Source organism: Apis laboriosa, unplaced genomic scaffold, assembly GCF_014066325.1.
Source record: "Apis laboriosa isolate Shangri-la unplaced genomic scaffold, ASM1406632v1 scaffold204_cov149, whole genome shotgun sequence".
Taxonomy (NCBI): domain Eukaryota; kingdom Metazoa; phylum Arthropoda; class Insecta; order Hymenoptera; family Apidae; genus Apis; species Apis laboriosa.
In genome coordinates this window covers 1,119,471-1,132,572 of record NW_025222299.1, presented here as the reverse complement: position 1 = coordinate 1,132,572, position 13,102 = coordinate 1,119,471, and positions in this window count along the sequence as shown.

Below are 13,102 nucleotides of genomic sequence, written 5' to 3'. Positions count from 1 at the left end.
AGGATTTTGATCGAAGTCAAGCGTGTTTATTGCATTTCCATTGAATCAATATCGTTGTTCACGAGGAACATCTTTTCCATCTCTGATTTATATTTTTAAAAGAACTTCTCGAATCATTTTCCAAAAGCCAAACACTCGATCAACGATTCCATAAAATTTCCAATTATTCGTTACACGATTAAGATCAAAAAAAAAAAAAAAAAAATGTATTCAAGAGGAAAAAGATGATAAATAATAGATATTCCTAATTGGATTATTCCCGTTCAACTGATATAAATAAGAAGACGAACGCGGAATCAATTCTCTCAACTTTCCTTTTCTCTGAAAATTTGAAAATTTTATTCCTTTGAAATATCCTTCCTTTCGTTCGAATTTCGTGTCATTGGTCGACGCGATCTCTGATCGTAATTCGTCTCGTCAAACTGTTCCAAACGTCGCGTCTCCCCCCTAAGGTTGACGCTTGGCCATCGTGTCGCATCTCCTTCGTCTTGCATCGAGAAACACAGGACAGTGGTGTCGGTGCGTGGCTTTTGTCCGCGCAGCTGTGTGCACGCATGCGACCTCAACCCGTGTTGCGTTGCATCACGTTGGGAGGCTGGCTGCATCACACACGTGGGAGACAGGTAGCTCACTTCCGGCCGGTGGGGACCATTATACGGGATGCACGAAATACGCAGACCTACCACATGATACCTTGAGATTCTTTTCTTTTTCTTTTTTTTTTTTTTTTTACACGAAGTGGAACGTGTGTTGGAGAGTGTATCTTATAATTAGACCTGAATCTTCATTACTGCCTTCGCAATGTCGATTAACCTGTTATTTTTAAGATGTGGAAGAGTATACTTAGATATTTCTCTCATTCGTTTCTTATATTTTTTTTTTATTACGGATATTTAGACCTCGTCGTAATTATTTATTCGGTTTTTGATCATTCTTGATGGATCGATAATTAATTATATTATATGAAATTGTTAGTAGGCGTGATGCAAGGCTTTTTTCTTTCATTGCGTGATATCAAAGTTTTGCACAGTTTCGTGTCACAGGATCGCGCGATTCGCAGCTTCCTTCCGAACCAGCCACGCGAGAAATTCTTGCCGGCTCGAGGTTTCATCCTGGATCAGAGATCGCCGATCCTGGATCGATTTCTGACGATCCAAGGTTCAGAAATCTGAGAGATATCGAGCTTTTTTTGCATGATTATGTGAATTCTCGTATCCTTCTTTTAAAAAGTTCACAGTAGATTTTCAACCAATGAGAAGAATATATTTCTTCGAAATATAATTTTTCGAGTTCTAACCTAACCTAATCGAAATTGTTATGATCTCCTCCTACAGACAGACCAACGAGAGAATCGAGAGAAATATTCATAAAATTTCGTGGGTATTAATCTTTCTGAATTCGTTAAGGCAGCAATCGAAATAATTCTGCAGAGTTGTGATATAATGAGCTCGTAATATAATTAAGAAAATTGGACGAAAGGATCTCGAGGAAACCTGCGCGCGACACAACCTGTTCCTCCAAGGGAACCATTCATGCGAGTGGTTGCACGGGAAACCATACGGGAGAAAGCAGTGCATACCATCTGTCCGAAACGCTTCCGTCACGAAACTATTCGGCCTCTGAACGATGCATCTCCTTACGCGATTTAAATCGGATGTAACGAGTTCTCGACGTATTTTACGATCTTCTATTTTAAATTTTGCATCTTATTATTTCGATTTCGTTGGATATTTATTATGATAGAATTAACGGAGATGTCGATTTGGTGAGGTTAAGATTCAATCCAATAGGAATAATGATAATTTATTATATTTAAAAAAAAAGCGAGGATATAGCGAGTTATCGTATGATATCGTGCTCGTTAACGAACAAAATTAAGTGAAAGTTAGATTTTATGAAGCTGGTTGAATAGATAAATATAAAGATAGACGAGAATTTAAACGAGAATTTAAAAAAATGATGCAATTCTTTTGATCAAGGAATTATAATCTTCAATTTCAAGTCGTGGTAAAATATAGTTTAGTGAGAAATATTTATTTGCAAAAAGAATATGAAAATGATTAATCAATGTTGAATCGGGAGAAGGAAATCTTATGCTTCTAAGGAGAAGAATCTTCTTTTCGACTTCGATGGAATAAAAATATATACGAAGACGAGGCGGACCAATAGCCGTTTCTCATTCGTAATTCAAACAACGTTTCGTTCACAGATGAATGAGACTTCGGAAACACGGGAAGCATAAAAAGCTCCATCTGTAATCTGCTCCTCATCTACGTGAAGACGCGTGGTCTTTCGATTCTCTCTTCGTCAAAGAGAATCTTCGAAGTGTTTCTTCGAAATTTCTCTCGCTAGACTCGGTCTAAAATTTATAGATCCTTTGATAGATAAATTGATAGATTTATTTTTAAAGAATATTTCAAATGTGATAACTAATATAATAAGTAATTTCTATTTTTTTTTTATAATATAAAAATTTTTCTCTGACAATAATGATTCATAATTTGCACTTTAAAAATGTAATAAAATATTTGAATAATGATATTTAATCTTGAAAAATTCTTTAAAAGTAGAGTTATTCTAAGAGAATATTAATTATTAAATCAATTTAGTTCGAAATTTTCAAATCTTTATCTTTTTTTCATAAAATTATAGAAATTAAACTAGTTTTATTCGATGATAAACGTATAGGTTAGAAATAGGCATCTTAAAAGAAATGCGCATGCGTGTGACTCAATGCTAAAAATTCAAAGAAATCTTTTAATAAAAAAAAAATATATATTGAAATGAAATTGTGAAAAATATTTATTAATAATTCTCTATGCATTGAATAATTAAAAGAGATAAAAGACTGACAATAATTGAAAGAAAGTAGGAAATTCAATGTGTGACGAGACGAAGGAAAGCAAAGGGTCTTGCGTGTACAATGTACATTAACGACACACATGTTACAAAGTCGCAACCCCATGGAAGGTGGTTGATGAGCATATAATGACGCGACGAGGTAAAAGGGCGACTACTAGGGTGAGGCTAGACAGGTACTTATATTTACACGACCCGTTCAGACATCTGTCTGCACAGGTAGTATCGGTACACACATACATACAGACACACATATACGAATTGTTTTCTGACAAATTGAAATGACGTCATGGTTCTAAAATTTTCATTCAGATACGAATCGCCAAATTAGTAAGATTATTAATTGTGAAATTATTACATTAATAGGAAATATGATGAATAAAAAATGTAAATTTAAGATTATACATATAAATATTGTATAACCTTTAAATTGTAATATTAGATATCACTTACCCATCATAACCTCAATGAACGGATGAATAATGCGACAATTTCGGAACAGTAACATTGTACGATATATTTTATATAATTTTTCGTGAAATTTATATAAATGAATAATCGCATTATATAATTAGAAACATAATCTTGCTGTATATTATACATAATAATATTACACTATGATATAGCTTATTCAATACAGCTTCAAGTTATCTCTTCGATCGTTGCATCTTTATCGTAATAATCGATCACATCAGTGTCTATCTTGGAAAATTCCACAGTCATATACGTTGAATTATTAAAAATAATAATCTAGCAAATTTATATTTATACGTCAAAACACAACATGCAACAAAATTGCAACAATATCACATTGCTAAACCTTAACCTATTTGTACTCGATTTTGCATTTCGATTAATCGTTTTCATAGTTTTATATTCGACACAATTTATACAGCACATCAAAATGTGCATTCCTACTATTAAAAATATAGAACTCCTAAATCGCTCATCTTTACATAAAATATAAAATTAAATATAAAATTAGAATAACATCACTGAAGAATCTTAACCTATCTATTCTAGATTTCATTCGATCAACGTTCGTAATAATCACTCGTAACTACGAATTTTACAGCAAATACGAAATTTACAGCAATATAGATAGATTCAATAGAATTATACTTTTAACGATACAATGCTCATGAATACAATGTGCAACGTGCATTATTAAAAATATAAAACTCCTGAATCATTTTCGTTGCAATAAAAATCGCAATAACGTTGCGTCACTATTCGTTCTTTCGATCGTTCTAACCTCTTTATGTCACTTTGTTTGATTATTACCTTTTCGATTATTCTAAAATCACTCTGAACTTTTTTATCGACGAAAGATTATTTCATTCAAATCTTAAATGCTCGGTACAGACAGCTCCAATTGCTGGTCATATTCTAACGGATAACCTACATTCGCGTCGAACTGATACGCTCACGGCCGTCCACGTGGATTAGTCGAGTCCCTTTCGTATGCAACTTTCGTCGTTTCTTTTCCTCCATGTACACTTTTATTCACGTGTATCCACAACGAACATGCGTGCGTACGTACTCAGATATACATAGTACGTAAGTGGGTCTCGTACCGTTGTCTCTCGCGTTTTAAACTGAAACGACCCACTACAGGGGAAAGAGGAGAGCAGAAAAGAATGTTACGTGAAAAAACTTTTCGGTAATAATAAAATTTGTCGATAGTTTTTTAGATTATTTAATTCTAATTCCTTTATCTATGATACATATTTCCTTTCTTCGTTTATTATTGGACTTTTTATTCTTTACGGAAATTCTTTATTAACAATGAGGTTATGTTGAGAGGTTATGTTTCTAATAATATTTACGAAACTTTTTTCAAATTGAAATAAAACATTTAATAAAAGAAATTTATAGAAATATATACAATTAATTCAGAATTACGAAATTATAAATATCATATTGTGCGATGTATCAAGAATATCGTGATTATAATGTAATTCCGCGAATTTGATAGGAAGAATATGACTATGCTCGATACTATCGATATATTGGCATCGAGATAGAGCATTATCTGGCGGGCAAATACGAAAAATGTCTTCTCGTTCGAGGTCTCGAAAGATTCTGTCCTGATCGCTAATGATAAAAGGATTACTCACAAAATCGATATCGATTGACGCATGACAATTTTTTCTTTTTTTTTTTTTTTTAAACAGAATAAAAGAATTATTAATATAAGTAAAAAATAAATATTAGACTAGACTTTTTTTAATTTATAATCAAATATTAAATCTATAATTTACTAATTATGATAGATACATATAATTCATATTTCTATTTACTACTAATCCCTCTAATCAAACTCTATCAAATACTCTATCTAATACTCTAATACTCGAACCAAATAAAAACTACTCAAATAGATATTCAATAGAATTCTTTTCCTTTTTTTCTTTTTTTTTTTTTTTTTTCCCCTATCGATACAATTTCGACTCGAATGAACGATGTTCGATTTTTATCAGAGACTTTGACCTAATCCCAAACCGGATGGACCAAACGGTGACATCATCGTTCAAACATGGGCGAGGAGGAGCAAACAAGAGCGATCTAATCGCACTCGTCGCTTTTATCAGCTCCATGGCTACGAGCCTTACCGAACTGAGAAAAGTTATTGACGTTGCAGCATCTCTCAGTTCACGACTGCGCTGTTTCCAGAACACTTTCCTGTGGGAACACCTTATCAGAGGGGTAGGGAACCGACGTACATCGCTCGTTGCCACGAGAGACGCGGTCGCGTTGATAGGTTTCCGTCCCGGAAACCGTGGTCGATGCCGACCTTCCTCTCTCGATGTCGCCTCTCCTCGATCCGGCCACGATATCCACGATAACTGGGAATTGTGGAATTCGCTTCTCTCTTCTTCTTTCAAAAGAATTTATGATATTTTTCTTTTCTTTTTATTTTTTTAAATGTAATCGTTGTACAGCGTTGATTATAATATTAATTACTTCTATTCGATCACTATATCCATAGTAATTGGATATTTTTTTTTTTCAACATTCATTTTCTTGAATTTACTTCCTAAATTTTTCTTTTGTTTTTAATCTCTTTTATTTTCTTCTTTATTTTCAATTGGTTGGTATATAATTTGAAACGAGAATTTCACTTTCACTGGGATTCTTTCTTCCTTTTGCTCCTTCCTTCTTAGTTTTTAGGAAACAGAAGGGGGTAATTTTATAATGTTTTTATATAAAGCTTTTTCATTTATCTTTTTAAAGAGATGGTTTAAACGCAACAAGATATTTTTATCAAGTAGATATCTCTTGTTGATGCATTATTTCTTTCAATGAAATGAATTAAATATTAAAAATAGAGAAAAATTTCTAAGAGAAGAGATCTTTACTTGATATAATAGGCTATAATTTATACAGCATATAGTATAATGATTAATTTATATACATACATATAATTTTATTATAAAAGGATTTATTTTTATCTGTTTTATAAATGCAAAAAAGCAATTTGATAGTATTTTAATCATCAGAGACGTAGTATCCAATGTTACTTTCTCTATTAGACAAATAATTTGTTAGTAACTTCAAAAGCTGACGTGTTCAAGTTGACGATGAACAATAAAAGTATTAACTGCTTTTCAACCGCTTAAGAAGAGGTTATCCTTCTATCCTTTTTAAAATGGAAATGCATGTATTTAAACCATAATCTTAAACTTACCTGAATGTAATAAACGGTGACTTGTTCACCAATCTCCAAGATTTTCTTAGATTTATGGGTTTACAGATTCTTCGTCCTTGGTCCATATAATAAAATATGATGACTATGCACTTTCTTTCCGTAATTTCTGTTCGTTTAGGAAATGAACGTGTAATGACACTAGGATTAAAGGATATTGTAAACCTAAAAGGAAAGGAATAGTACCAAAAAAAGAAAAGAGATTGATACATTCTATTCATCTTTCTCGTATTTTCCATATACTTTTGAATATTTCTTTAAATTTCTTGAAATATTTATAATAAATAGTACTCTTAGGATTAGTTTATAACCAAGAAATAAATCTCAAGTGATATTTGTGCATATTTATTATTCCTTGAATTTTCTATCTTCTTTTCTAATTATTATACATTTAATCAGTATTAAAAATTATAATTTTTACAGTTATTTCCAAAGATAGGGTAGATTCAGTTTCAAAATGGCTGAATCAATTCAGCATTTTTTTACTTTTGAATATTTCTTTAAATTTCTTGAATTATTTATGTAATAAATAGTATTCTTAGGATTAGTTTATAACCAAGAAATAAGTCTCAAGTGATATTTGTGCATATTTATTATTCCTTGAATTTTCTATCTTCTTTTCTAATTATTATATTATTATATAAATGTATAATATATTATATTATATTATACATTTAATCAGTATTAAAAATTATAATTTTTACAGTTATTTCTAAAGATAGGATAGATTCAGTTTCAAAATGGACCAATCCAGCATCTTTTCATAAATACCAATTAACTCTCTGCCTATTTGTTGTTCAATATTTAACAAATAAGAATTTAAAAAGAGAAACAGAAATCTGTACACCGGAAATAGAAGTTTCTAAATATCAATTCGGTCTAGAAAACTGTGATTAGTCATTGGACAATAATCTGTTGGCCACTCAGGTCATATATTATAATTACTTTACAACTTTCCATGACAAATAGGGATTAGAAAAACTTTTCACCGACTTATTCATACAAACTCTCTTCTCCAGAAACTTGTCAATCCCTTTCATTATATTTTATTACCTTTTCTGCTCGACTTTGACAAGTAAAATTTCGAGACAGAAAGTATTTTCAATATCCATTGCTATTATCGAATCTACTATTCAAGAATATTTAAAAATTCTCCAAATAAACTCTTGAAGTGAAATTTCTCTAAAACTGAAACAATCGGTCGTAAAAATCGGTCTTCTGGGGAAAAATGATTTTGAAAAGATTATTTATATCAAGAATAAAATTCCAATTTTACCACAAATTTTTCTCTCGTTTCGAGCCATAGAATCTCTCTAACTCCATTCAACCATGAACATATATACACATATCGATTTCGTATTGGTCGAGTTAAACTAAACAATCTGTATCGATTACAATAAGCACCGAGAATTATTTAACTTCCGGTCAAGGAAGAAAGAAGGGGATTAACGTCCGTTTCTAAGAATTCTAAGGTGACTCACTCGATCTTCTCAGGTAGAAGAGATTGTAAACGGTTGAAAGTCAACTGCGAGATTTCATGGATCTAATTTGACTTCCGACAGGTAGATGCCAGATCCATAATAATGACGAGGGTCGCTCACCTTTACACCCCTTTTTTCCACGTCAGAGGTCACGCGATGGACCATCTGGACATCACGGTCCAATCTCCACTAACCTCCCCTTCGAATCTTCCCGTTTTTATTTTATTCCTTCGATTTATAAAAGAGAGTGGCCCTTTTCACGCTGCAGCTGAAACAGGGGATCTTTCTAATGAACGTTATACTCGTAGAGAAGGGATGGAGAGAAGTCGACTTTGCCTTTGCCTTTTCGATGATCAAAAGACGACGAAATCGCGCGTGGCAATAAAATTTATAAATATTATTTATATGCATTATTTATATATATATCGATTGATTAAGTAAAGAGTAAGTAAAGCGTGTTAAATTTTTTATTATTTGATGATTGAGAAAAAAATTGATATCTAGTATGAAAAATGTAGAATCTGATTTTATTATTAATTATTTGAAAAATTGTAGAGGTATCTGTTTAGAAATAAATCCAAATATCGTTCAAGGATTGAATAAAAATAAAAATTCAATTGGAAGATTAAACAAAATTTTTGTTAAATAATATTTATCGTTTATTATTTATAAAATAGGGAATGGCTTATATAAATTTATCGTTCTGTTTCTGAATAACTGACAAAGTTATTCAATCCAACGAAGCCAGACAGTGTGCCTCAGGTATCCGATATTAGCATGCTTACCCCTTAAACGTTATACACAGTAGCCTCTTGTTCTTTCCTTCGAATGTATCCTAATGTTTCGAGGATAATAATAGAGAGAATCATAGTGTTGTCCTGTGTTATTTTATTGGGTCCAACTGTCTGTTTGACCAACAGACTTTGGAACATTATACCCTTTTTATTGCTCTCAGGTATATGCGTACGTTTATGACAATTTATTGTCAAAACGGTTTACCGAGAAGTCTAACTAGAACTTTCTAGAACTTTCTTGTTGCTATTTATTTTCTATCGAAAAATGAAGAAATATTTGTTGTGTGTATTTATTAAAAATATTTATTAAAAATAAAAAAAAGTTAAACATATATAGATATATTTTTTGAAAGATTATTTATTAATATAATTTTTTTTCTTTTGATCTTATAAACAGATAATATGTTAAACGTACATATGTTAAATACACACATAAAAAAGATAAAGATGACCTTACAAAGTTTATTTTAAACATGACATATATATACACAAATTTAAGAATATATCATCATTTTAAAAGGTATGATAAATCTTCTATGATAAAATCTTCAGGAATAGATTGTAAAATTCTCTATGGATAGAATATATATATATATATGTATATGTGTATATATATATATTACAAAAATATATTTATAAATAAGATTAAATAAAATAGGTAAATGATATAATCTGTTTGTATTTTTATTTATATTCAATTTTTTGAATTATAACTATTGCAAGTAGTTGAAATAACAAATACTAAGATATCTCATTCTATGATTCTATTATTTTATCTAAATTTATTTATCTATGACAAAAATTATTCAAGATAATGATACATTTTAAAATAGATGACATATATCAATCTTCTTAAATATCAAAACAGAAAAAAAATATCAAATATGCTTCAAATAAATTATACCTTGGCCTAATATAAATTTGGCCAGAAAAATTAAAATCTAAATCCTTTATAAACAGTTCTTTGTTCGAATTTCTTTCAAGTTCTTTGAAATTTATTGCATTTAAAGATATTTATATATCTTTCCATCTTCCATCTTCCATTCTCACTGTATATAAGAGGATTCTGTAAGAAAGTTTTGATGATTCTTAAAATAAGAAGAAAGAGGAGTTTTTCCAAGTAACTAATATCTTCAAATGACCTTCCATTTAATTAAGTGATTCAAGAAAGTAATCCATAAAAAGACCCTTTTTCTTTTATTCCATTTTCAATTGGAATTATTCTAAAATAAAAATTTGGAGAAATTTGTTAAATTTGTTGTTCGTTTAAAAATCTACGTACATTATCAAACCTATAATTATTGCAGATTGGTCACACAAAGAAATTATTAGGTCCAATATTGGTAATAAGTAAGAAGAAGTAATTATATCATTCGAAATTGGAGGATACCATTGTGCTCATCCAAATGAAACTTCGCATTTTTGACATAATCTTCCATTTAATATTATGCAGAATAATGTTTGGGAAATAAGCAATATCTGAGTGCAGTCATAAATTGTTTGCTTCAATTTTATTGCCCAGAAATGTTTCTGCATTCACCTTGTTCGAACGTCATACGCTCATAAACAACGAGGAGACATTATCGGAAAATTACCAACTTATCCCTCTTTGTTCACTCTGTTGGCAATATTTTATAATCACCAGTGAATGGTTGTTAGAATGGTTCTTTCCATAATAAAATGCATTGGCGTAGGTTATATCATATATTTTATTTACTTGTACGTGAAAGTACGTGTTATCCTGCCATTTTATTATCATAATGATTTTTTTACAAAATAATTTAGATATTTAGAGAAAGGACTTTACTTATTGGAGTCGTTGTTTTCTTTGTCTTTTTTTNTTTTTTTTTTTTTTTTTTTTTTTGACAAAGTTTTTTCGTTCGTTTTAAATTTCTTTTCATAAATTTAAGATATTTAAAAGTTTTATTGATTTATTTTTAATTTAATTTTAATTTATAATATTGCGTTATATATACTCATGAAAAAAAATGACAATAGAGAGATGCAAATTTTATTTATGGAGAATTTTAGTCAATAGTTCTTCGTCTTTTAAAAATTCATGATGGAATACATTAATTTTCATGATTCTACAATTGTTTCTACGATTGTTTCTATGATTCTACGAACTATTCTCATATGACATTTGATCAATTCTTTTGCGATTTAATGCGATGTAATTTTCTCACGATTATCAGCAGATTTAGAATTCTTCAAAGCAATTCTTGAATCCATTTATATGTAATAACTTTTTGTTAATGTATAGATAGTTTTGAGCTTTCTTTTTCGTTTCTTTCTTTCCTTTTTTTTTTTTTATTTTTAAAAATAATTTATATTTATGCGCATTATCGTATTTAACGCGAATATTTGCAAATGATTTTTTACTTTTGCAATTTGTTGACTAACTTTAATTAATGCAATTTTTATTATTCTGCTATATTTACGTTATTAGCAATTATAAACTTTTTTATAATTAAAAAAAATGTAAAAACTAGAAAGAAAAAGTAGGTTGAAGTGGACACATTGCGTGTTATGAAAATAACTACAAAAATATTACTAATTATATCCCAAGATAAATGTATCATTTTTTTATGATGGTGTGTATGAATATGAATATGTAGAAATATGAAACTGGGCAGATTTTATTATTCTCGTTAGATAAAACAAATTGTTTAAACATTTTTAAACATTTCGTTAAATTTGTCTCTTGTATTTTTTCAAATGAGACAAAAGAAATTATAAAATTATATTTAAAATATTTAATTTATTTAATCAAAAAGATATTATTAAAAGAAATGAGATTTTTATATTAAATAAAAAATAAAATGAAAAATATTCTAAATAATAATTATTGTTATTGTGTTATATTTGTTATTTTCTCTCTTTCTCTCTCTCTCTCTGTCTAATGATTGCACATTAAAATTGTCTACATTAGAATTCATTCTACTGAGTTATTTATTGTTAAGTAGTGAACTTTTGACGAAACGGAAGCGATGAACTTTCGCGGCTGGTTTCTATCGTTATCGCAAATGGCGCATGTTGAGATGTCGTTCCACTATTTTTTCCCCTGCTTTTAATTTTTTTCTCAGCTTAGCTGACGTAAATTCAAGCATACATTATCTAACGAAAAATTTAATGCTCGGTCATCTGTTGAATTGTTATACGATTCTCGATGATTTTCGATATTTGCCTCGTCATCCACGAACTCGAAAAAAAGATTTTAAAGGTTAAAAATTTGATTCAACATTACAAGTTTCATTAAAAATTAAAATTTTTATATTTTTAAATTCAAAGATTTCGTTAGATTCGTCGAAAAGTTTTTTAAACCATTACTTTCAATCGACTTTATTTTTTTCAATAGAATGTGAATTATTCTAAAATAATTTTTATATATACGTTGAAAGAAATTGATGGCAAAGAATGTTTTTGAAAAAAAAATGAGAATCGAAAAACAGTTCAATTTTCTTCCAATGGCCAAAGAGACAATTAAGTGCTTATTCTTGATGATTCATGCAAGATAAAGCTAATCACAAATAGGTATGGTGGAAAGATGTATAAAATTCAACTGTAAGATAATACGCTTCCAGAAGGTTGGAATAATTAGTCTAATTACTAGAATAACAACGTATAATCTATATTATTCATATATTTCAAACCGACTAAAAGAATTGTTTCCAAAGTATTTTCCAATGAATTTATTTCGTTTTATAATATATATTTTACGTTATTATATTTCCCAATCTAAATTATCCCTCTCACATAGCACCATGATTCTTTCAATATCTTACATTAGATGAAAATGAAATCAATTGTCCATTCAATCTATGTTACATTTTTCAAAAAACATTTCGTTACCATAAATAGATATATTATTCGTTATCATATATAGATATATATTATATAATCCTTAATAATCCTAACTCTTTAGATCCCTAAAGAGAATACAAGAAATGTCCCTTCTATCTTTGCTTAAAAGTTTAAAAAAAATGCATGCAAAGTATAGATTTTAACTTAAGAATGGCAATATTAATCACGCCCGAGTATCGAAAGGTACTTGGAGAGCGACGCGTGGAATCGAGTTAACTCGCAACACGCCACCCCTTTACGTAATTCCCGTTGCACCGCACAGGAACGGTACACCGTTTCCCGGGGCTCGAATGAGGGAAGAATCGCGCGCGTGCGTGCACATATCGCATGGTCCGGAGAAGCTCACCGCGTCCCCTTCGTGTGGGTGGCTGCGCGCGCTCGCTCTCCCATCCGCA